This window comes from Dipodomys spectabilis, unplaced genomic scaffold (genome assembly GCF_019054845.1).
Source record: "Dipodomys spectabilis isolate Male_0828 unplaced genomic scaffold, ASM1905484v1 ptg000087l, whole genome shotgun sequence".
In the NCBI taxonomy this organism is placed as follows: Eukaryota; Metazoa; Chordata; class Mammalia; order Rodentia; family Heteromyidae; genus Dipodomys; species Dipodomys spectabilis.
In genome coordinates this window covers 447,071-473,116 of record NW_024870764.1, presented here as the reverse complement: position 1 = coordinate 473,116, position 26,046 = coordinate 447,071, and the positions used below count along the sequence as shown (strand labels likewise).

Sequence of the window (26,046 nt, the reverse complement as noted above, 5' to 3'; positions counted from 1 at the left end):
TTGATGAACCTCCACAATGATTTCCATAGTGTTGCACTAGTTTATATTCCAACCAACAATATTTAAGGAATTCCCTACATCCTTGCCAGTGTTTGTGGTTTGGAAAGCATTTTGACTATAATGAGATAGACTCTTAGTGTAGTTTTTCATTTCCTCAGTAATATGCATCACACTCCAGTGCCAACTCAGCTTCCTTCCAGACTATCATAGTTACACATTCTAAAGGTCTCTTCTTTACACAATGATCATTACCTTGCTCTTAAGCTACCACTGACCTCTGGCTGTCCATTGTACTTTAGTATCCTTACTCTTGAGAGTCTGATAGTCATGTCATAGTCATGTCACACCCATTCATTATGTTTCTCACCATATTCACCTATTCTCAAGTCTTTTCTACCCACTCCATGTTTTCATTCACATCTATAAATATACCATGCCACTAGTTTTCCTATTCCTCATTTTTTACTGCCTTTGCTTAGGTGGGTCTCCCCATGCCTTCAGGTATTTTCCATCCTAGATATTTCTTTCTTTTTTTGTTTGTCATGGGGCTTGAACTATTATGACTTGATTAAATATGCTTAGTGTATACTATACAAATGAAATCATGTGATAGAGTACTTAATGGCCACAATGTCATTTCATCTTTCTAGCCCACCCCTTTACAATGTGACTTTACAGCTCCTCCGATCGAGAGCTGGAATCTTTATTCCTTGAATGTGGAATATCCTTCTGACTTGCTTTGGCCAATAAAATGCACATTTTATTATTACTTATTTTAATATTGTTCTAAAATACAATATTTTGTCACCCCAAATTTCTCTGAGTGACAAATAGCCTAGGTCTCAAGGAGTGGTATCTTTTCTCTTGCTCCCTGAGGCATGTGAATGTGTGTGAAGAGTCCCCAGCTAGCCTGCTGGAAGAAGAGAGTTGAGGTGGGGAGAGAACCCCAGTCAACATTCAGACATCTAATATATGAATGAGGCCATCTTGGCTTTTCAGTCCCTGTCATACTACAAGATGACTGTCACTGCATGAAGAGCCCTAGGAAAGATAAGACTGCCCACTCACTCAATTTTGCAATCTAAATTTCTAACCCATAGAAGTGTGCAAATGAAATGGCATTTACTTGGCCACTAAAATTTAGTAAGATTTATACAACAGTGAATGAAAAGGCATGGTTTGGCCACTGTCCAGGACCTTGTAGGCATGTCTATGGTAGTTTTCTCAGTAAGATTGTGGGTCACTGTCATTGTAGTGTCACTGTAGTGTCATTCCTGTCTTTGCTTAATAGACAAACCACAGTTCTTAGTCCTCATTTCTCTTCCTGGCACTCAGGACAACATTCTTCCAGAACAGTTCGGTTCATCACTCCAGTGGACCAGCATTTATCCATTTATTCCATCACAGCTCTTCTATTATGACTGTTCTCTCCATAACTCCTTGTTGCATCCTTCCTACTTACCCTGGTTCACTCTAGAGAAACCACCCACTTATCACCTCAGTGCTAGAAAGCTGTTCTTTGAATTCTCAGCCTTCATTCATCACTCTGAGCTCTTTTACTAACTGAACCTGTTCTTATAATTTTGATGGACCTTAGAAATGGGAACAAATCCTGTCCAGTTATAAAGACAAAAACAAGGTTGATAGCAGTGTCTAAACTAAAACCATCTTATATAGATTATTACCTAGTTGTTTATCTTGTGTTCTTCCATTACCTGTTTAGTTTAGATGTATTTTTAAAAAACTGCATTGATAATTACAATATGGAAATTCTTTTTAGGAGGATATACCTTTTACTTTTTTTACTCTTCCCCTGTTTATTCCCATTCAGTGACTACCAGTGACTACTAGATGCATCAATAGTAGTAAATAATTGTTGATTAATTGATATTTAAAAGCAATTATGCTTAGTACTGTTCTATATCTTGTTTATAGTATAATTACAACTTCATTTGCAAACTTGAGCTATGTTGGAAAGAGAAAATTATACTGTATATAATTTTTTAAATTAAGCTATAATTAACAGCAATTATGCTGAAGAAATCTATTTTATATATGTAGCTAAGTGTATGTTACTTGTGAAATGAAATTTGGCCCTTTGAAAATAAACTTGCACGTAATAGGCACTCAGTAAGTTAAGTTTCTTCCTTCCTTGCACAAAAATGCTTTATGATCATCTTTCAAAGCAACTATTGAAAGCTGCCTTGTAGGAGACAGCTGAATCTCTAAGACCCTTTGATTGGTTTAGAAGGTAAGTAAATGTTTTAGAATGCTTATGGAAAGTAAAAACTGAAAATAGAACCACACTGTTTAGAAGGTGGTGATACCCTAGGGCTGCAATTTTAATTTCAGAGACTTAAATTCAGGTATAAAATGAACTATTAGCCCCTTACTAACAGAAATGATTTAAAAATTAAAAATAAGTTATGCCAGGCAATGATGACCTATAATCCTGCCTGCTCAGAAGAATGAAATCAGAGAATAGAGGTTCAGAGCTAGCCTGGGTAGACAAAACTAAGAGATTTTTTTAAATCTAGTTAATTAAGAAAACAAAGTATACCAGCTGTGAATGAAATAGCTGAGTGAGATCACAAAGCCTTGAGTTCAAGTGCAAATAAAGTCAAAAGGATGATGGAACCTGGGTGCTAGTGGCTCATGCCTGTAATCCTAGCTATTCGGGAGGCTGAGATCTGAGGATCGCAGTTCAAAGCCAGCCCGGGCAGGAAAGTCCATGAGACTCTTACCTCCAATAAACCACTTAGAAAACCGGAAGTGGTGCTGTGGCTCAAGTGGTAGAGCTCTAGCCTTGAGCTGAAGAGCTGAGGGATAGTGCCCAGGCCCAGAGTTCAAGCCCCACAACCGGCCCCCCCCCCCCAAAAAAAAGGATGATGGAGTGTCCTTAAAGTCATCTGGAGGTATTCAACAGCACTGGCTGAAAGGCCCAGTCAGGAATTATTAGTACTCAAGGATATTGCATCTTTGTTTGGATCATTGCTTACTAATTATTGGGTCTAGACTCTGAAAATCACTTGTTAGCTTATGGATTTTTGTCTAGCAGAGATGCAAAAATTTGTTTGGGCCGTGTATCGGTGGCTCACACCTGTAATCCTAGCTACTCAGGAGGCTGAGATCTGAGTATCTCAGTTCAAAGCCAGCCTGGGCTGGAAAGTCCATGATAGACTCTTATCTCCAGTAAGCCACCAGAAAACCAGAAGGGGCGCTGTGGCTCAAGTGGTAGAGCACTAGCCTTGAGCTGAAGAGCTGAGGGACAGTGCCCAGGCCCAGATTTCAAGTACCACGACCGACAAAGAAAAAAACATTCTTTTGGTAGAAGAAATGATCCCAAAGACTTTGTATTAACTCTCCTATAGGGCATAACCACTTTTCGATATAATTTAGCAATCTATTCTTGTATTTTTACTTTATCTTTTTTTATATGCTTTTTTATTGTGAAAATACTGTACAGAGGGGTTACAATTACATGGGCAAGATAATGAGTACATTTATCAAGCATTGTAGCCTCCTCCTTTGTTTCCCCTTCCCATCCCATCCTCCCCCCATCCCCCGCATTTTTACTTTTAATGCCTGTATATACTAAGTCTGTCAAGTATGCGTTAAGCTAGCTTTACAGACCGTCAATGTTCTTTCGATCTTTGAGATGTTTTTATTCTGTATTTTTTGTGCATCCATCACATTTTTTTATTTAAAAGTCATATATATGTACGTTTATATATAAATGTATATATATACATGTATGTGTGTGTATATATATGTGGGTGTGTGTATGTATGTAATGGTGCCATATTGGGCCTCAACTCAGGGCCTGGATACTGTCTCTGAGCTTTTTAAAAAATTTTTAAAATTTTTTTTTGGGGGGGTTGGTTTTGTGGCCTGAACTCTGGGCCTCAGCACTGTCCCTCAGCTTTTCAGCTCAAGGCTAGCGCTCTACCACCTGAGCCACAGAGTCACTTCCAGCTTTTTTCTGCTTATGTGGTACTAAGGAATCAAACCCAGGGCCTCATGCATGCAAGGCAAGCACTCTACCACTGAGCCACCTTCCCAGCCCTGTCCCTGAGCTTTTTTGCTCAAAGCTAGCACTTGAACCATAGCTTTACTTCTAGCTTTTTACATAGTTTAATGGCAATAATAGTCTCACAGACTTTCCTGCCTGTGCTGGCTTTGAACCACAATCCTTAGATCTTTTGAGTAGCTAGGATTAAAGGTGAGCCACTCATGGCCCAGATGAAAATTGTATTTTGCTATCCATACAGCCTACAACACTGCCTATAAGTCATTCCTCAGCCTACACCAAAATCCCTGAAATCCACCACTAGGTTTCTGGGGCCTCAACTCTTGTTCCTCTTTCTTCTGCCTCCTGGGATTATAGGCATCAGCTGGATCCACACCCAACTGGATACTGGTTTTGACTTGGTGTCAGGTCCTTCAAATGCCTTGATGATTATGATAGTAATTGAAGAGGTCTTCACAAGGAAAAAGACTAGATACTTCTGTTAAGTACTCAAGAACAGGGCAGAAAGACTTTCTGAAACTACTCTCATGAAAAGGAATACTAACGCTAGGCACCGGTGGCTCACACCTATAAACCTAGCTACTCAGGAGGCTGAGATCTGAGGATCACTGTTCAAAGCCAGCCCGGGCAGGAAAGTATGTGACACTCTTATCTCCAATTAACCATCAGAAAACTGGAAGTGGCACTGTGGCTCAAATGGTAGAGCATTTGCTTTGAGCTGAAGAGCTCAGGTACAGTGCCCAGGCAATCCTCATGACCGACCAAAAAAAGGAGGAGGGATATTCATATTCCTATTGGTTTTAATATATTATCTAAGTTGGGAAGATGACATTAAGGATTCTTTGTTTTAGAAGTTCCAGAGCAGACATCCAGTACCCATGACAGACTACTAACACCTTAAAAATATTAATAGCCTTGGCAACTACAACTTGTAATTTGGCCTCAGGTTTATTTTAACCCTTTGTTTTCACACTGCTGAACAGCATAATCAAATCAGCAGGTTCATCAAGTGCCCAGTGTTTTGTGGGCACTGTGTACCACTCTTTCCAATCCTATGCAGGCTCTACTAGTACTCAATCACTGATCTGCAATTGTCAGGATGACTGAAGAACAGACAGAGCCTGAATGGAGAGTTGCAGCCTGCCCTGTCAGCTTCCAAAGGACTCAAAATAGATTTAAGCAAAACAGTGGATCTTTTTTCATATTAATCAAAAGCTTCGTTGTCTACAAGACCATTGAATATTAAACACAAAAATTTGAAAATTCTTAGAAACAAGAGCAAGTTGAAACATAGTTGGCTAGATTTGGTATTTATAAATAATGAGTCAGCTTAAAACTTTATTGAAAGAAGCATAAAACAAATATCTCATTTTTGCTCAAGGCTAGTACTCTACCACTTAAGCTACAATTCTACTTCCAGGTTTTTTTGGTGTTTCATTGGAAACAAAAGAATTAGGGGCTTTCCTGCCCAGATTGATTTCAAACCACGATCCCTAGGATTGTGGGTGTGAGCCATTGGGACCTAGCTAAAACAAATATCTTAAATAAAAATTCAAACACAGATAATCCGGTGTGGGCTCATTCATACAAAAGACCAAAGTACCAACTCTTCATGTAGTATGGACAGTCCTTTGAAGAAACAGTCTGAACCAGAGTTCTAAAATATCAGGCAGGAGGAAGACATGGACTGAACAGAGTAGAAAAATTTCAGCCTACCTTTTACCCTGGTGATTATTTTAAACAAAACAAAACGTTAAAGCCTTTCTTTAATGTTCTACAATAAGGTATTTAAAAATGTTATCACTGGGCTGGGAAGGTGGCTCAGTGGTAGAGTACTTGCCTTGCATGCATGAGGCCCTGGGTTCGATTCCTCAGCACCACATAAGCAGAGAAAGCCAGAAATGGCACTGTGACTCAAGAGGTAGAGGTCTCGCCTTGAGCTGAAGAGCCTAGGGACAGCGCCTAGGCCCAGGATTCAGGCCTCACAACCAACCAAAAAAATGTTGTCGCTTAGACCAACTTCTGCTCTGGGATACAGATAACTGAAAGAGTAAATATTTTTTTGGTGTTTGTCCTCAGGCTTGAATTTGGGGCCTGGACACTATCCCTACTGGAGGCTAGCACTCTATCACTTGAGCCACAGCTCCACTTCTGGCTTTTTGGAGGTTAATCTGAGATAAGAGTCTGGTGGACTTTGCTGCCTGGGCTGGCTTCAAATTGTGATCCTCAGATCTCAACCTCCTTAGTAGCTATGATTATAGACATTAGCTATAGGCACCCAGCTGGAGAGTTCCCTTTTATCTTTTTTTTTCTGATGTCTGTTTTATTTCCTTTCTGGTTAAGGTATACGTTGTTTATGGTTTCAGTTCTTATCTTTGCTCTTGTTAGAAGAGCACATATATTCTCTTTTGGAGTGGAATTTTCCATACATGTCAGCTTAGTTACCCTTGCTTCAAATAGTGTTCACACCAGCTCATTTTGTTGTTGTTATTTGGTGTTACTGGGGATGGAACTCAGGACCTTGCTAACTGGCATTTGATCTATATCCACTAGTTGTATACTTGTTCTTTATATTAAGAAGGATTATTGAAATCACCAAGTATATTTGAATTTTTTTCTCTCTCACTTTAGGTCTGAGAGTTTTTGTTTCAGTCCTATAGTACTATTTCATGTATTTTATACAATTTTTTTTTTCACTCCTGGTCTTCCTCATGTTAGGCAAGTACTCTACCACTGAGCTGAACTCCCAGCCCTATCTATACTTTTAAAATTAGCCCTTCAGGAGAAATTAATTGGAGGAAAAGTATGAGCTTGTTTCTGCCTAGTTATTTGAAAAAGTCTGAGAGATTTAGGAAGGCCTTTCTTGTATGGAGGAATAAAGGCTTTTATTTAAAATTCTGTTTTTATAATTATGAGTTGGGATTTTTAAAGGTCTGATTACCAAGTTTTCTTTCTCTTGCCTTCTTTTTTTTATTCGTACCAATTTTAGGTTTGAACTCAGGGCCTGGATACTGTCCCTGAGCTCTTTTTTGCTCAAGGTTAGTGCTTTACCATATGGGCCACAGCTCTATTTCTGGCTTTCTTAAGTGGTTAATTGGAGATAAGAGTCTCAGTGATCTTCCTGCCCAGACTGGCTTTGAACCATAGTCCTCAGATATCATCTTCATAAGTAGCTAAGATTTTGTGAGCCACTGGTGCCTGGCTTTCTTACCTTTTGTGAGACTTTTCTTTGTGGCTAGTGAGAGGCAATGGCTAGTCACTTTTTAGTGAATAGGAAAGCCTAACTGATCTGGCTCCCAGCTTGAAACTGTTCTTCAGCCTGTAGCATATCTTTCTTCTAGGCCTGCTGCTGGCACCATTAAGATGTCTATAAACAGTTTCTCCAAACCTCCTTCCCTTTTCTGTCCTCCAGCTCAGGGGCCAAATAAACTATTTCTGTATTATGGATGTGTTTAGGTACAGGTTACTTTCTATTACCTATTGAAATTTAAGCTTTTCAAGTGGATCACCTAAGAAACAATCTAGAAGAAAACAATCTTAAATACACATCAGTTTTTAGAGCTAAAAATGTTCTCTTGGTTTGAAAACTTACTTTTTAGGTAAGAGGAAAACAACTGAATGTATGTGTATATAAGTATACATATGTACATGCATGTATATTCCTGCATACATATACTTATCTGTTTGTGCATCTAAAAATACCTATATATATTTATATACAGCATTCTTTTCAGTGGAACTGGGGTTTAAACTCCTGTCCTTGTGCTTGCTATGCAGTTATCAATACTGAGCCATGCCTCCAGCCTTATTTTTTGGTAATTTTTGAAACAGGTCTCACTTCCTTCCTCAGTCAGTGCCTGAGTGCTAGTCACATGTTAGGCTGTAGCTAGGATAACAGGCTCAGTCCACTGTGTTCGGTGCTTCATTGAGAAGGTATCTTAAGAACTTTTCTGCCTCGGCTGGCCTGAAATTATGATCTCAATAATCTCAGCCTCCCATGTAGTTTTTTTTTTTATTGTGAAAATACTGTACAGAGGGGTTACAATTACATGGGCAAGATAGTGAGTACATTTCTTATCAAGCATTGTAGCCTCCTCCTTTGTTTACCCTTCCCATCCCTTCCCCTCTTCCCTCCCCCCCCCCCACCCAATCCTTTATATCCTTTTATAAGCTTACACATTTCATTTATCTTGGGTAAATTCCTAAGAGTACAATTGCTGTACAATATAGTAAAGTTATGTTTTACCTTTTTGCTTGTTATATTATTTGTTAGCATACATTGGTCATACAAGGGGGGGTCCATTATGATACTTCCCCACATGTGTACAGTACACCTAAATCAAATTCACCTCCTCTACCACTCTTTCTTCCCTTCCCTCTCTTAGAACAATTTCAACAGTGTTCATCATTCTGTTTTTATGTATGCATATAAATATACCAATCATACTCACCCACCCTTTTCCATCCTGCTGGCACCTAGTAGCCTCAACAGATCTTGTTTTAGTTTTTGTCCATTTTTAGTGTATATTAATGGTACCAAGGGGTTATATCTTGGTATTTCACATGTGTATAAACTATGTTTTAAATAATCCCATGTATTAGTCTCTTTCCCCAGCCTCTCTCCCTATTCATTAGCTTTCAGTATGCTTCCCCATGCCATTTTCATACATAGACATGATGGATTTTAAACTATTTGCCCTCCATCATTCCGTTTTCCTCTCCTCCATCCTCTTATAATTTCAAACAGCTCCATAGTTGTTGAGCAACTTTGTGATTCCACAGTTTGCCTGTTATAAACAGAACTGCAATAAATATGAGTATGCAGGCAACTTCATTGTATAGTAGCTTAAACTTCTTCAGATATATTCCAGAGTTGCATGGTAGTGTCATAAGGGAGGTCTATTTTTAGATTTATTTCTGGGGGGTAGAGGGCTTACATACTGCTTTTCATAGTTGTATTAGTTTGCATTCCTACCAACTGTATTTAGGGTCTCTCTCCCTCTCCTTCCCTCCTCTCTACTATCTCCCCCCAAGTCCTGGAGCCCCCCCCCCCCAGTCCTGGAGCTTGAACTCAGGTCCTAAACACTGTCCCTGAGCTTCTTTTACTCAAGGCTAGTGCTCTACCACTTGAGCCACAGCTCAGCTTCCAGCTTTTGGTAGTTTAGTAGAGATAAGAGTCTCACAGACTTTCCTGCTGGAGCTGGTTTCAGACTGTGACCCTCAGCGTCTGTGTAGCTAGGATTCCAGATATGAACCACTAGCATCTGGCTTATTGAGGATTTCTTTTACCTCACATCCTTGACAACAAACAAAACAGTTCTTTTGTTTAACTTTTAAAAGAAACTATCAAACTTTTTACCTAATAAATGGAATCCTTTTATTGTCCCACCAGCAATTTCTAGTGCTTGTAGCTTGTATACTAGATAGTCACATAAAGTGAGACTAAAAGAGAATAGTCAGGAGAGAATCACAAAGGTGCAATACCCAAGTACCTCTTCATATGTATATGAAATAATATAATACTGAAATGAACTCCAAAGAAAAGGAAACAAAGGATTTCTTTCTTAATTTTTTTTCTTTTTCTAATGACTCTGTATTCTTTACCTTTTATACTGTATATTCATGTACACATCTCTGGGAAGGTGGGGGAAGGACACAGAATCAGAGGAAAAAGGGTGAAAAAGTGCAGCAGTGGAGCATTCTGACTGCACAGGACATTGATGAAGGTAAATTATGCAACTCATGGGTGGAGATGGGAGGGATAGAATAGGAGAGAATGAAGGAACAGATGACACTATGCAAAAGGCAATGGACAGCTGGGTGCTGGTGGCTCATGCCTGTAATCCTAGCTACTCAGGAGGCTGAGATCTGAGGATCTGGGTTTGAAGCCAGCCAGGGCAGGAAAGTCTGTGAGACTCTTATCTCCAATATAGCACTAGAAAACCGGAAATGGTGCTGTGGCTCAAGTGGGAGAGTGCTCGCCTTGAGCTAAAGAGCGCAGACAGCGCCCAAGCCCAAAGTTCAAGCCCCATGACTGACAAAAAAAAGGCAATGGACTTATTACCTGTAATGGTAACTGTGCTGTATGGCACCTCTAAATAAAAAAGGAAAAACATTTTGCTTGTCCTGGAAGGAGTATTTTCTAGATGTCAGTTAAGTGGATTCTTTGCTTTCACAGTATTTTTTTACAATGGTGCCTAAGTTTCCTATATACTTAACAATTTTCTTTCTAATCCTATTATCAGGAATGGAATATTAACTAAGACTATTGTGATTATTTCCACAGTTCTCTGTATTTACTTTTTAGCAATTTGATTAGGAAGTATCTGGGTACTGGTTTCTTTGTATTTATTTCATTTGTCTTTGTTTAGTCTGTTTGTCAGCTTGGCAGATTTCAACTATTTTTGTCTTGTAAAGATTTTTTCAGTATAACACTCATTTTTCTCATTTGCTTTTATTCCATTTATATAAATGTTAGATCCTTTATTGTTATCTTGTGTATTCCTAGAGTTTTGTTCTTTTATCCAGTCTTCCTTTCTGTCATTTAGAATTGACTGGTTTTGTTTTGTCTTGTTTTCTGTGTGGGTACTAGGGCTTGGACTCAGGGCCTACGCACTGTCCATGAGTTTCTTTTGCTCAAGGCCAAGCACTCTTACCACTTGAGCCACAGCTCTACTTGTAACTTTTTGTAGTTTATTGAGATAAGAATCTCAAAGGGCTGGGAGTGTGGCTTAGTGGTAGAGTGCTTGCCTAGCATACATGAAGCCCTGGGTTCGATTCTTCAATACCACGTATACAGAAAAAGCCAGAAATGACACTGTGACTAAAGTGGTAGAGGACCAGCCTTGAGCAAAAAGAAGCTCAGGGATAGTGCCCAGGCTCTGAGTTCAAGCCCCAGGACTGTCAAAAAAAAGAATCTCACAGTCTTTCCTGCCTGGGCTGGCTTCTATGATCCTCAAATCTCAACCTCCTGAGTAGCTACATTATAGGCATGAGCCACTGACATCTGGCCTGACTGGTTGTTTTATCCATTTTCAAATTCACTTTCTCTTTCATTCTGCTATTGTGCTCTCACAGTTAATTTTTATATTAGTTATTTTATTTTCCATTTCTGAAGTTTCCATTTGGTTATTATTTACATCTTTTTACTGATAACTTTCTACATTTTTTTTTGCTGATAACTTTCTATTTTAACTTTACAGTGAGTGTTGATTTTAGCATTTTTGTAATAGCTTCTTTAAGGTGTTGTTGTTGTTGTTGTTGTTTTAGATAATTTGAACATTTGGGAAGCCTGAATTTCTGGTAGTTAGTGATGGCCTCTTTTCTTTGGCTCCTTTTTCCTTCCAATTAAAACTTTCACCTGAGGTAAACGAATAATAATTTCAGCATTTGTGTCACCTCTGTTAGTATCTGTTGTTTTTTCCCCATGTAAATTAGCTTGAAATTAGCTTGGTTGTGGAGCTTGAACTCTGGGCCTGGGCACTGTCCCTGAGCTCTTCTGAGCCATACCACCACTTCCAGTTTTCTGGTGGTTAATTGGAGATAAGAGTGTCACAGGGCTGGGAAGGTGGCTCAGTGGTAGAGCGCTTGCCTTGCATGCCTGAGGCCCTGGGTTCGATTCCTCAGCACCACATAAACAAAAAGAAAAAAGCCGGAAGTGACACTGTGGCTCAAGTGGTAGAGCGCTAGCCTTGAGCTGAAGAGCTGAGGGACAGCGCCCAGGCCCAGAGTTCAGGCCCCATGACTGGACCCAAAAAAAAAAAATTCACAAACTTTCCTTCCTCATCTGGCTTTGAATCGCAATCCTCAGATTTCAGCCTCCTGAGTAGCTAGGATTATAGACATGAGCCCCCCAGCACCTGGCTTAAATTAGCATTTTGTGGTTCTTGGTATACCAAATTATTTCCGATTTTTCCCTGTCATTTTAAGTATTATAAGACTGTGGATTTTGTCTCAATGGAATAGATGGTGTTGATATATTTATTAGCAGCAATCGACCTGGTTTTATTTGGACTCTGACTTCCAACTTACTTGCTTTCAGTTCCACTGTCAGTTCAGTATTGTCAGTGCTACGTAGATCTATTCTGTGTGTGTCACGTACTGCTCAGTCAGAGTCTTGGGTGGTTAACTCATTTATCCAAGTCTTTGATACATTAATGAAGATCAGTTTACCTATAACATGTAGAGATGATTTCAGGAGTGTTCAGAAACATCTTTATGGGTTTGCCTTTCGAGTTCTTCCCTCTTTGTTATTTCCCTGGTATTTCTGGTTTCCTAGGACTTTCCTTTTATTTCCTTCACTAAGAAATGGCCCATTTTTACACTGTACCACCTATGGGCCACCAAAGACAAGTAGACAATGAGAAATTTTTGTAAGAAGAAAGGGAGGAAAAATGGAGATTATTGGCTTTGCTATAGCTATTAATAGTACCACCAAATGAAATGGAAGGTTCCTCTCCCTGAGAGGAACTGTAGTTCCTACAGTTTCCCTATGTGAATTACTATCATTGTTGCCTCCTTCAATAGGATTTTCTAGGCATGAAATAGAGGAGACAAAAGAGAGGAAAAGTCAGAATTTCTCTCTACTTTTCCAAAAGAATTTACACACTAGTATTCCTTTTAAAAAGAAAGGAAAAAAAAACACTTTTAAACCAGGTGTCAGAGGCTCATACCTGTAATCCTTGCTACTCCAGAGACTGAAATCTGAGGATCATGGTTAGAAGCAGTCTGGTCAGGAAAGTCTGTGAGACTCTTCCATCTCCAACTAATCACCACAAAGCTAGAAGTGGAGCTGCATCTCAAGTGGTAGAGCATTAGACTTGAGCACAAAAGCTCAGGGACATCACCCAGGCTCTTGAGTTCAAACCCCAGGATAGACACCAACCATATGGCTCTAAGCACTTGCCTTCAGATTTTGTTCTGTTGAGTTCAGGCCAGGGAATATTGGAGGAAATAAAGGTGGTAAAAATTATTGCATATTTTCTTACTTTTGTATTCTTTGTTGATCCTCTATTGTTACATACTTTGAAGAGTTCTGTAGTAGCCATTTGTGCATTCTCTGTGTTTATAAGTATACATGTATACATATGTGCATACATGCATGCATGTTGTGGATTGAACCCAGGGCCTTGAACATGCTAGGCAGGCACCCTATCACTGAGGTATATTCACAGCATAGCCATACATTTTCACAGATTTTATAGTGGTGTTTAGTGGATAGAAGATAGACATGCTTATTCCACCTTACCTGGAACCAATATCTTAACTGATTTTTTTTTGCTAGTCCTCAGGCTTGAACTCAGGGCCTGGGTACTCTCCCTGAGCTTCTTTTGCTCAAGGCTAGCAGTCTACCACTTGAGCCACAGCACTACTTCTGGCTTTTTCTGTTTATGTGGTTCTGAGGAATCGAACCCAGGGCTTCATGAATGCTAAGCAAGCACTCTACCACAAAACCACATTCACTGATATTTTAATGAATGTTTTGTGTTTATTCTCACCACTAGAGTATTTAATCTGAAATGCTAGTTTCAGAAATGTATTGTTTATGTACATGTTTATGAACATGTTAAAACCCCTCATACAACTATTTGAAGATAATTTTTTAATTAAAAAAATTTTTTGTGGGCTGGGAAGATGGCTCAGTGGTAGAGCACTTGCCTTGCATGCCTGAGGCCCTTGGTTCAATTCCTCAGCATCACATAAGCAAAACGAAAAAAGCCGGAAGTGGCGCTGTGGCTCAAGTGGTAGAGTGCTAGCCTTGAGCTGAAGAGCTGAGGGACAGCGCCTAGGCCCAGAGATCAGACCCCACAACCGGACCCAAAAAAAAAAATTTTTTTTTGTCGGTCATGAGGCCTGAACTCTGGGCCTGAGCACTGTCCCTCAGCTCTTCAGCTCAAGGCTAACACTCTACCACTTGAGCCACAGCACCACTTCCAGCTTTTTCTGCTTATGTGGTGCTGAGCAATATAACCCAGGGCCTCATGCATGCAAGGCAAGCACTCTATCACTGAGCCACTTTCCCAGCCCTGAAGATAATTTTTAAAAGGAAAATGTAGTAAGACAAAAGTTGCTAAGGTAAGCAGAAGAATTGTACTCCCTAAACAACAAGGCCACGCTGGCTGCTGGTGGCTCATGCCTGTAATCCTAGCTAATCTGGAGGCTGAGATCTGAGGATTGTAGTTCAAAGCCAGCCCACGCAGTAAAGTCCATGACACTTTTATCTCCAATTAATCACCAGAAAACCAGAAGTGGCACTGTGGCTTAAGTGGTAGAGCAATCACTTTGAACTGAAGAGCTCAGAGACTGGGCCCAGGCCAAAGTTAATGCCCCACAAGCAACAAACAAACAAAAAACAAGGCCACTTTTCTGAAAACATATACAGGGTAATCCCATCCTCATTTGGAAGTACAGGTTCTTTGTCCTAATCCAGTATTATTGACTTGATCATTTTCCTTGGCTTAACTCTCTGTCACACTCTTCCTTCTATTCTGCTGTTTTCCAGTAACCTTTGTCCTCCAGGACTTTATTCTTTTCTTCCTTCCCTCCCCATCTCTGGTTTTTCTACAACTTTCTTTTTCCTAACTTTACAGTTTTGCATTTTATCACCAAACTCTTCTGAAGATAAATTAACTGCTCTCTAACATTTTAGGATTTTAGTGCCTCAGTGTGAAGAATGAAGAAATAGGCTGGGAGGGTTAGGTAGGAATGAGTATTCAGTTTTTGATCATAGGTTAGGGCCAGATCTGTGTTTGCTGCAAGGCATTGTAATCTGGCCAACTGTTTACCTACTATATTAGGACTTTGCCTCTCAAGAGTATTTCTGGTGACTAGTGGGATCCAGGACACATGAAGCTCCAATATAGCCAAGAAGGTGGGTCTAGAAAGAAAGTAATATTCAAACTCCTTTAACCTCATTAACTTGAGAATATGAGAACCTTGTGGGCTGGCTTTTGATTTTTGTCTTTAGTCTTGAATTTTAATAGAATTTAATAGAACAAACTACTAAATAACAATTACATTGTGTAACTATTACCTTTGGGGGAAAATCCATAGATAGAGCTGGCTTGGCATCAGTGTCTCATGTCTGTAATCCTTACTACTCAGGAGGCTGAGATCTGAAGATTGCAGTTCAAAGTCAACTCAGGCAGGAAGGTCCATTAGCCTCTTATCTCCAATTAACTACCAAAAATGCCGGAAGTGGAGCTGTGGCTCAATTGGAAGAGTGTTAGCTCAGGGACAGAGCCTAGGCCCTGAGTTCAAGCCTCTTAAAATACTTTAAAAATAACGAAAACTGAAAAGGGCTAGAGACATGATTCAAGTGGTAGAACACCTTCACTACCTTTAATAAGGCCCTAAGTTCAAAAACAATCTCTAGTTCTTTCAACAACTGTGTGTGTGCGTGTGTGTATGTGCGTGCACACACACGCACACACACACACACACACAAATACTGCTGGGCCAAGGCGATGTCTCAGATTTTTGCTGATTAATTGGGGTTAAGTGTCTCAGATACTCCTACCCAGGCTGGCTTCAAACCATGATTCTCAGATCTCAGCCTCCTGAATAACTAGAATTATGTGTGAGCCACCAGCACCCAGCTCAACAACCTTTTATTTCACTATGATGAGCACTTATACTCAGTAGTAAACATAGTTATCAATAAGATTTTCTCTTTTTTTTTTTTTTTTTCAGATCCTGGGGCTTGAACTCAGGGCCTGGGTTGGTACTCTGCCAATTAAGCCAAAACACCACTTCCGGCTTTTTCTGAGTATTTTATTAGAGATAAGAGTCCTACAGACTTTCCTGCCTGGGCTGGCTTTACACCATGATCCTCAGATCTTAGCCTCCTGAGAAGCTAGAACCACTGGTGCCTGGCTTTTATTTTTCTGTTTTCCCACATATTTTATTAGCATCAATTACTTATACAAGGAGGTTTTACTTTGACATGTCCATATATGCATACAGTGTACCTTGACTAGACTGACCCTTCCTGTCATTTTATTTTTCTTAAATAAGGAAATGAAAACAGAAATGTTTAGTCACTTCTTTTAGTGTTCTACTTTCTCCTCAGTTTAATACATATATAGATACATAGATTTGGGCTGGGAAGGTGGCTCAGTGGTAGAGTGATTGCCTTGCATGCATGAGGCCCTGGGTTCGATTCCTCAGCACTACATAAGCAGAAAAAAAAGCCGGAAGTGGTGCTGTGGCTCAAGTGGTAGAGCGCTAGCCTTGAGCTGAAGAGCTTAGGGACAGCGCCCAGGCCCAGAGTTCAGGCACCATGACTGGCAGAAAAAAAATAAAATAAAAATAAATAAATAAATACATAGATTTGAGCCAATCCCAGCTCAGATAGAACAATGGCATATGTTTTATCTCATGCGGAAGCTAGATCTAAAATACACCATAGCATGATAAATTATACAGGACTCTAGGCATTCACACACAGTGAGACCACAGGAGGATATTCTTAGGGGAGGAACACAAAGTGCCTATGTGCCTCTGATCATATAAGATAATATTTGCTGAAATGGAAAAAGTACATAGATTTATTTTTATCTGTTTAAATTTAAATAAATGGTGTTATTATAAATGTCTATATTTTTTCCATGCTCTAAAACATCCTGGATCTTTCATTTTCCCATTACATTTCTATACTATACATTGTATTGATCATAATATTCATGCTATCTGCCATTTTAGCTTATGGTAGGAGTGAATTCCTGTCCTTTTTTGGGGGGGGAGGGGGAGAATCGGTCCTGGGGTCTGAACTCTGGGCCTGGGCACTCTTCCTCAGCTCTTCAGCTCAAGGCTAGTGCTCTACCACTTGAGCCACAGGGCACTTCCGGTTTTTTCTGCTTATGTGGTGCTGAAAAATTGAACCCAGGGCCTCATGCATGTGCTCTACCACTGAGAGCTACCTTCCCAGCCCCAGTTCCTGTCCTTTTTTTAAGTTAGGTGTTGCCACGTGACTTGTTTTGGTCAATGAAATGTCAGTAAAAGTAGTAGGCTTTCCTCCAAATGTAAGTTTTAACAGCTAATATAATATTTACCACCTCCTATTTATTCCCTGGCAGATAGAGGTGGAGCCTCTGACTGCTTGAGTTAAGAAAAAGTGCAATAATCTCATTCCAACTCACTTTAAGCATATAGCATAAATCTTTGGTTGTGTTAAGACGCTCGGATTATGGGCTTCTGTTAAACCATTCTCCTATTGATTGAAATACTTAATTTTTGTTTTATAAGTAATTCTGTGTTTATCATTTTGCAAATTTGGACATGGTTTCCAGGATGTGTATGTTAAATAGGATTGCTGGCTGATTTTCAGTTTTTGTCATTGCTTTACAAGTTGTCCTTTTTGCCTTGCCTTTTCCTTTTCCCTTCCCTTCCCTTTTTCTGGTGCCAACAGTGGGGCTTAAACTCAATGCCTCCAGTTTTGGCTTTCTTTTGGCCAGTCCTGGGGCTTGAACTCGGGGCCTGCTCACTCTCCTTGAGTTTCTTTTGTTCAAGGCTAGCACTCTTATCACTTGAGCCACAACACCACTTCCAGCTTTTTCTGTTTATGTGGTACTGAGGAATCGAGCCCAGGGCTTCATGCATGCTAGGCAAGCACTCTACCACTAAACTACCTTCTCAGCCCCACTTCTGGCTTTTTGCTGGTTGAGATAAGAGTCTCATGTACTTTTCTGCCCAGGCTGTCTTGGAAACAAAATCGTCAGGTCTCAGCCTCCTGAGTATCTAGAATTACAGACATGAGCAAATAGCACTGGATAGTTACTGCTCTTTCAACTGTTATTTGTGTGATATTGATCTTTAAACCTTTTTCTAGTCTTAGTTGCTCTCTGGATATACTGTGTGCGTGTGTGCATGTGTATGCATGCGCACACGTACCCACCGTCCTGGGGCTTGAACACAGGGCCTTGGTGCTGCCCCTGAGCTTATTTTGTTCAATGCTTAGTGCTGTACCACTTGGGCCACAGCTCTACTTCTAATTTTTGCTGGTTAATTGGCAATAAGAATCTCAGGTACTTTCCTACCCAGACTGGCTTTGAACCATAATCCTCAGATCTCAGCCTCCTAGGATTACAAGCATGAGCCACTGGCACCCAGCTCTGGATACACTTTTTTGGGTCGTTTCCCTGTAATAGAGTGGAGTATGGTTGTTTAGTTGTTGTCCAACTGTGGTAGGCATTTTATTTTATTTCTGAATTTGACTTAAGTTTAGTAGTTGTATTACGCTGTGGTATTTGCTGGTATCAAAAACTTCTGAACTGTTACTATATTTAGAAAATAAGCATTTTGCAATGACTTTACACATTCTAGATAAATTCTACCTTGTTTTTGCTTATAGTTCTAGCTTTTAAATTTCCCTTTTTCCTCTTACTAAGTCTCTCTCCTAGGGATAATAATCGTAGGTTAATTTATGTTACTGACTAAAGTTTTGCTCCAGACAGTGCTAAAAATATAACTGTGCTCTACCACATGACACATTACTTCCAGTTTACCTGTCTACAGATTAAAATTTTCATCCTCTCAACAGGAAAACCCTGATGATCTTTGTCAGCCACCTCCATGCACATATAATCTGTAAATGGTTTCTTTAAATGATTTGATTGGAACAAAAAAGTGTCTGGAGTAAATTGGAAATGTCATTTTCAGAAGTTTTATGCTGGTTACTAATAACTGCTTTTTCAAGTGCATATCCAACAAATGCTTGATTAATCTGGTCTAGAATTTACTTTGGAGAGTCCAGCTTTTTACCTATAGGTTTACCTATGATTTATATGTTCCATTGAAAATAGAAAATTTTGCCTCTTTCCAGCCAATTGAGAGGTATAGTGTCTGAATTCCATGACTAATGTAGTTTTTAGGATAACAGGTAGGATGCCTATGCTCACATATCCCCTTAGTCTGGCCTTGATCTCTGGATCCTCCTGTGTCAGTCTCCCAAGAGCTGGGATTACAGGTGTGTACCACGAGGTCCAGCTCATCATCATCACCATCATGTTCTTCTCCTCTCCTCCTCCTCCTTTTTCTCCTCCTCTTTGTCAGGACTAGGGTTTGAACTCAGGGCCTTGTGCTTGCTAAGCAAGAGCTCTACCACTTAAGCCCTCATCTTTTCTTCCTATACCAGAACCTAACCTAATATATCAGGAATTGTTAGGGATTCTCTAGACCAATAGTTTGAATCATCATACAAGGTAGGCTTGCTTATGGACTTTATCTTGTCCTTTGTTACCAACCATATATCTTGTTCAATTTTTTTTGTCAGTACATGGGTTTGAACTCAGAGACCTTGTACTTGCTCAGTTTATTTAATCCTGGCTGGCTCTCTACCACTTCCACTTGAACCATGTCTCTAGCTCCATTTTTTTTCTGGTTAATTGGAAGTAGAATGTTGAACTTTTCTTCCCTGGCTAGCTTCAAGCCATGATCCTCCAGGTCTTAGTCATCTAAATATCTAGGCCAGCTCCAATTTCTATTTTTGTATAATGACTCTTAGATACGCATATCAGAATCCTAACTTAAATTAGCTTAAGGAACAAAATGAAAGTATACTAGCAAGTGAATAGACCATGGCCTTCTGCCTTTTAGAAGGTTTACATTCATTCATTCATTTCATCCCTAAATTTTCTACTCTTGCTTTTTATTCTGATTCAGTTACTCCTCCAGCCAGAATATCTGCAGCAGATGCAATGCCTCTTTCCCAATAGTTACATAAAAATCCTCAGATGACTTGTTGATCTTGCCAGGGCAGTACATATGCCTTAGACCCAGAAGGTATGTATGTTTTGGGGTAGGGAAGATTACTCTCACTCAAATCACATGCCCTGTGAGTAAACCCTCATTCATTTTTCATTCATATTTGTGCTGAGTACTGATTATGTGCTAATTACTATATTACTCTGGAATTCATGAACAACACGAAACATGATCTCTACTTTCTTTAAGTGTAGATACATTAAAAAATAAATTTTAATCTGCTCCCAGTGATCAATGAGAAGGTACTAGTGTCATAAAGTAAATGATCAGGGTTTTAACCTATTATGGAGTGAGAGAAGGCTTCTCTAATGAAGTGTTTGGATTGCAGTCTGACAGGAGTAGAAGTGAGCTATGTGAAACAGGGCCGAGTAATGAACAGTCCAGAGTGGGAGGATGGTACAGTATATGCAGAAAGAGCCACAGAATATAGGAGTATACATCAGACACTGAAAATAGGCCAAGGTGGTTGCATCACAGAGACTGAAAGGTGGGACTGGAGAAGGTTGGCACCACCTCTTACAAAGCTACCTAGTGTGCAAGAAGCTAAGGATTCCTAGTGATTAATAGCTCCAGTTCATGTAGGTAGCTCCCTATGTGAGATACAGCTTCATCTAATTAATTAGCCAAGTGTACCCACTTGATTAGGATTTAAATCTAAGCATACCACAGTATCTTGTCTTGTGTCCAAACCTGGCTCAGGCATTTCCTCTCCTAAGAAGCACTCACTACTCCTCATTGCTCCTACCTTCTGTCCTCCATTCCTGTTTCCTTAGCTCCTTAACCTATTCAAGTCTAGGAAAGATATCTGGATGCCTAACCAAGGTAGTGGTTGTCATCTAAACAAAAAAATGTGTTATCATAGCAGGCTTCACTTTACTTGTTTTATTATTGTTGTTGTTGTTGGTGGTGGTGGTGGTGTGTGTATTTGTGTGTTTGCCAGTATGGGGTCAGGGCCTTGAACTTTCTCTTGGCTTTTTCCCTCAAGGCTGATTCTACCTCTTGAGCTATGCCTCCACTTCCAGATTTTTGCTGGTTAATTAGAAATAAGAGTCTCAGGGCTGGCAAGGTAGCTTAGTGGTAGAGTACTTGCCTAGCACGCATAAAGCCCTGGGTTCGATTCCTCCATACTACATAAACACAAAAAACCAGAAGTGGCGCTGTGACTCTGGTGGTAGAATGCTAGCACTAGCCTTAAGCAAAAGAAGCTCAGGGACAGCGCCTAGGCCTCAAGTCCCAGGACTGGCAAAAAAAAAAAAAAAAGAGTCTCCCAAATTTATCTGCTTGGACTGACTTCAAGCTGGAATCCTCAGCTCTCAGCCTCCTGAGTAGTTAGGGTTACAGATGTGAGCCATGCATGCTTGACTTTGAAAGGCCTATTTATCTTTTTGGCCCTAGACTAGCATCTAGGGACTTGGTTTTCATGAGGGCCCTGTCATTCTCAAATTTGATAAGGATAGCTTATTTTACCTTAACTGTTTATATGCAATGTGGTTTATATTGAATGCCTGCTTTCTTTCTTGAGTCTGGAATTTTAATATGTGCCACACAGAAAAGACGTCTATGCGACCATTGCCAGTAAGTCTTGGTGACAGAGTCTCTCTAATGAGTATCCTACTAGGTGATATTTCACGTGTTGTCACACTTGTTACTAGACAAATTGTGCTTTGTGTATATACACTGTAAGAGGCCTTTTGGAAGCTTGTGCCTTGTCTCCACTAGACTTCAGTCCATGAATCTTTTATTTTACTAATGCTTGTGTCCTTTTGCTATACAAGTCATATCCATGAGTGATTATATGCTGAACCCTGTGAATCTTCTCAGTAAATTACAGAATCTGAGGGTGGTCTGAAGACCTTTACACAGCACCCTTACAAAACCATTGTTAAATATTTACTGGATGCATTTTTTTAGACCGAGTCCTGCAATATATATAAAACACAGGCTTTTCTGGAACTTGCTATGTAGCCCAAGCTGGCATCAAAACCACAGTCCTCCTGCTTTTGTTTTTCAAGTGCTAGGATTATAGGCTGATGCTTCCATGACCAGTTTGTTGAACACTTAAATTTGTTTGTTTGGTGGTACTGGGGTTTAAACCAAGACCTCATGCTTGCCAGACTGGCACTTTAGGAAATGAGCTGTACCTCCAACTCTGTTTTGAACTGGTTATTTTTAAGACAGTCTCACCTGGCCAAGTACCTGAACTGCAGTCCGACTTTAAGCTTTGGATAGTAGCTAGGATCACAAACATACATCTAGATTCCCTTCCCTGGAGATGAAATCTCATGGACATTTCTGCTCAGGCTGGCCTATTCTCAGTCTCCTATCGCTTGAGATGACAGGTGTGCACCACTTTGCCCCACTATGGGTTAAAAGGGGTTCTTGTGAACTTTTCTTTCTGGCCTCCAGTCATGATCCTCTTGATCTCAACCTCCTACGTAGCCAGTGTCACAAGCATGGGCCACCAGCAGCCAGCTGTTGTATGCTTTTTTTTTTTTTTTTAAGGAGAAAATGTGCCTGGCAAGGAACCAGGGCAGCTGGTGATGGGACTGACTCACCCTCTGAGCAGTTAGCTTTGGCTCTAAATATGCACTCTCCACTCTATAAGCTACTCCTGGAAAGGAGTCTGTGAGCCCTGAATAGCATTAGAATGGTTTACACTGAATGTCATGATCAGATTTTTGAAAAGACTAATACTCAAGAATCAGAAAATTTGTAAGGGAAGTTTATTTTGTCAGATTAAAACTTAGAGCTACAATTAAAAATAGTTTGTAATAAACAAGAAATTTGGTCTAACATCTAAGCTTTCCAAATTCCAGCCCAAGTTCCTTCATCAAATCTTTATAGAGTTCTTCTTTGTGCTCAGTGAGAGGGAATTTGTGAGATCTAGTTCCTCTTTGGCTTTACTTCTAAGCTAGGTCCTCCAAAAAAACAAGCATCATTTATACTGTCTACAACAGAGTGCTCTAAATTTGTTTTTAGGTGATTGTGATTCTGAAAGCTATCAAATTAGGAATGTGGAGTTCAGAATTTAGAACTTAGGAAAACAGTAAGTGAACAGGAACATTTAATCACTTTCCTATGAATAGTGATATTTTACATCACTGCATATTACTATCTATGAGATAGTTTTCACATGTTTAATTTTACAGTCTTTCAGTTGGTAAAAATTAAATTGTTCTGTTTCCATAATTTGCTATCATTGTTTTGTCTTTCTTAGCGAGTCAGGGGTGGCATTTCCTAAGGGAAAATTTAAACTGTGCAATAATCTTGGAAGTAGCAAAAGCTGGTTATGTGCAATAAAGTAGATTTTAAATCTTAATTTAAAAATCTTTGCATGAGTAAAACATTCTGTACTGAGGGAACAGAAGTAGAATGATAGCATTTTACTGTCCCTGGTTTGCATTTCTAACAGTAAGCCAGAAAGCACAGGATCTTCTGACCAGTGAAGCTGAAATTCTATATGCAGTGTTTTTCATGAAATACGCTTACCATGAAAGGTTACACCTATATTTGTCTTGGGTATTCCAAAATTTTCTATGCAGAAAATTCTAAAAATAATGGTGCAGAAAATTCAACAGTTTAAGATCTACAAGAACATGCAAAAGCATTACATTGACTTTATGTCTGTGTATTGAGTGATCTCTTAAATGGTGTCTCAGAAGGATTAAAATGAGCCTCTGTTCTGAGCATGTGGTGTTGACTGTGGCCTGGGAGTGTGCCAGTTAGCCAGTGCACCTGTGCCTTCTCACAGGGTTTTGTTGTGGCTACCCTGGAAGCTGGCAAGGCATTGCCTCACTATTCTAGTCACACATGCAGGGCTAGGAAAGCTGCCTATGAGGTTTCTCCTGCTCTGACAAGAGACCCAGAGATGACAGTCTAGCCATCTGGTTGTAACTCTAAAAGCAAGGAAAACAGAAGAAACTAGAATAAGAATCAAGCACATACACACATATACTCCAACTGCCACTAAGCCTACACTGATCAGAATACTTGTCAACCATCTCTTTTTGCATTAAACAACACTCTGAAATCTGGTTATAATGGCTTATTTGCAGTGTGCAAATAGAACATGGAAACATGGTGCTCAGATCTGAGCAAGAAATTTGAGACATAGGTAGAGAGACCTAATACCACACTGGGGACTCACAGGCCAATTACTTTGGGTCTGATAAGTGGAATACAACTCCTAAAGGAAGCTAGGTGTTATGAAGCAGAGAAAAATGTATTTATGAAAGCCTTCATACATTTCTTTGTTTATTGTAACTCCTCCAAAGTTCATATGAATTAAAGTTCTCTAAGGTATTCGAAGGCTTTGGAGGAAAAGAAGCTTGTCTTTGCTTATTTTTGAGCAAATATCCTAAAATATCAGATTAAATCATATGAAATTGCTGATACCCAAAAATTTTGACCCATGATAATGATTTCATATAGGTGAACCTAATATGAGCTCATTTCATCACACAATTTTTTTTCTTGCTGGTCTTGGAGTTTGAACTCACAGCCTGGTGTTTCCACTTGACTTTTTGCACTCAGGGATTGGACCCACTGTACCACTTGAGCCATATCTCTACTTTTACTGGTTAATTGGATATAAAGAATTTCGCAAATTATCAGCCTGGGCTAGCTTTGAAACTCTATAGAGCTCAGCTTCCTGAGTAGCTAGGATTATAGACATGAGTACTTAGCTCATGATATTCTGCTACACAAATGTTTTGAAAATATTGTCAGCTTATTACATTGGACTTAGCTTCATCAGAAGTGGGAAGCGCTCATAAATACTTAAGTGCTCATAAATTCTTAGAGTTTTTTTTAAGCTCAAGTCTTAAGTAGCCCAAGCTGTCCTGGAACCAACTGCCAAGTGTTGGGATTACAAGTATATACTCTAAAATTTTTATTCCTTACAATAACATGTGACATATTTTCCTGTTATCAAAATAATGTTTGTTTTTAATGTAGATATTCTTGGGAGAATAATTCCAAAGAAATCCAGAACCCCAAGGCCTTCTCTCAAAGGTACAATGGCACTGTAATCCATAGTCTAGGTAGAATGGAATAGCTGAGAATTGTTAGTTAATATCTAGGTTGGTACCTATGTCCTTTGTAGGCAATCATTAGGCACAACTGTAAAACAATTTCTTTTTTTTTGGAGGGGGGGGTCCGGTCGTGGGGCCTGAACTCTGGGCCTGGGCACTGTCCCTCAGCTCTTCAGCTCAAGGCAAGCTCTCTACCACTGAGCCACCTTCCCACCCAGCCCCTGTAAAACAATTTCTTAACCTTATCTTTTAACATCCTTATTGGAAGCTTGCTATTATTCTCTTACTTAAAGTACATGTAGAATTCCTTGGAGAATTCTTCAAACTTACTTTATTATAAGCCATCAGTTTTGAAACCTTCAAACACACAGAAGAGTAGAGAGAATAATTTTTAAATAACTTCAAAGTTTAATAAGATTTTTCAAGAAGATAAGGAACATCCAGCACAAAAAATTGAAAATCTAGCCCATACCTGATCAAAACTCATATTCTGGTTGGAGATTTATGATACTTATTTGTGGTTAAAAAGTTTGAATTGGGCCATGTGCCAGTGGCTCACACCTGTAATCCTTGCTTCTCAGGAGGCTGAGATCTGAGGGTTGCGGTTTCCAACAAAACACTCAGAAAAACTGGAAGTGGCGCTGTGGCTCAAGTGGTAGAGCACTAGCCTTGAGCTGAAGAGCACAGGGACAGTGCCCAAGACCAGAGTTCAAGCCCCATGACTGACAAAAAAAATGGAACCTAACAATGTCACACTGGAGCACACGGGACTCTAGACTCTCATACAGTGAGACTAATGGAAAATATTCTTAGGAGATGAAAGCAAAGTGCAATACTTATATGCATCTGATCATATAAAAATATTGAAATGAACTCCAGGAAACAGAAACAAGAGGGCTTTTTTTCTTTGTTGATGTTTTTGTTTTCTTTTTTTGCTTTGTTTATCTTTGGAAGGGTTAAGAAGAGAGCACAGAAATTGAGTGAACAAAAGGTGAACAAATGTGCACTAGACGCTATGTTGAAAATGAGCTATAGAACTTGTATGTAGTAGTGGGAGGATAAATCTGGGAGACAGTGAGGGAAGGGGTGATATTATCCAAAAAGAAATGTACTCATCACCTGTCTTATAATAACAATTTTAAAAATAAATAAGGAGCATTTCAGAGTCACATAGTAAAATAGGGGTAAAATATTGTCATATTAGTTATTTACTTTAAAATA

At 39.6% G+C, this 26,046-nt stretch overlaps 1 protein-coding gene across 1 annotated transcript in view; it reads left to right on the top strand.

Annotated features, from left to right (window-relative positions):
• Jade3 (jade family PHD finger 3) overlaps positions 1-26,046 on the top strand; it is a 106,771-nt gene that overhangs the window by 16,067 nt on the left and 64,658 nt on the right. The gene's annotated exons all lie outside the window — the stretch shown is intronic.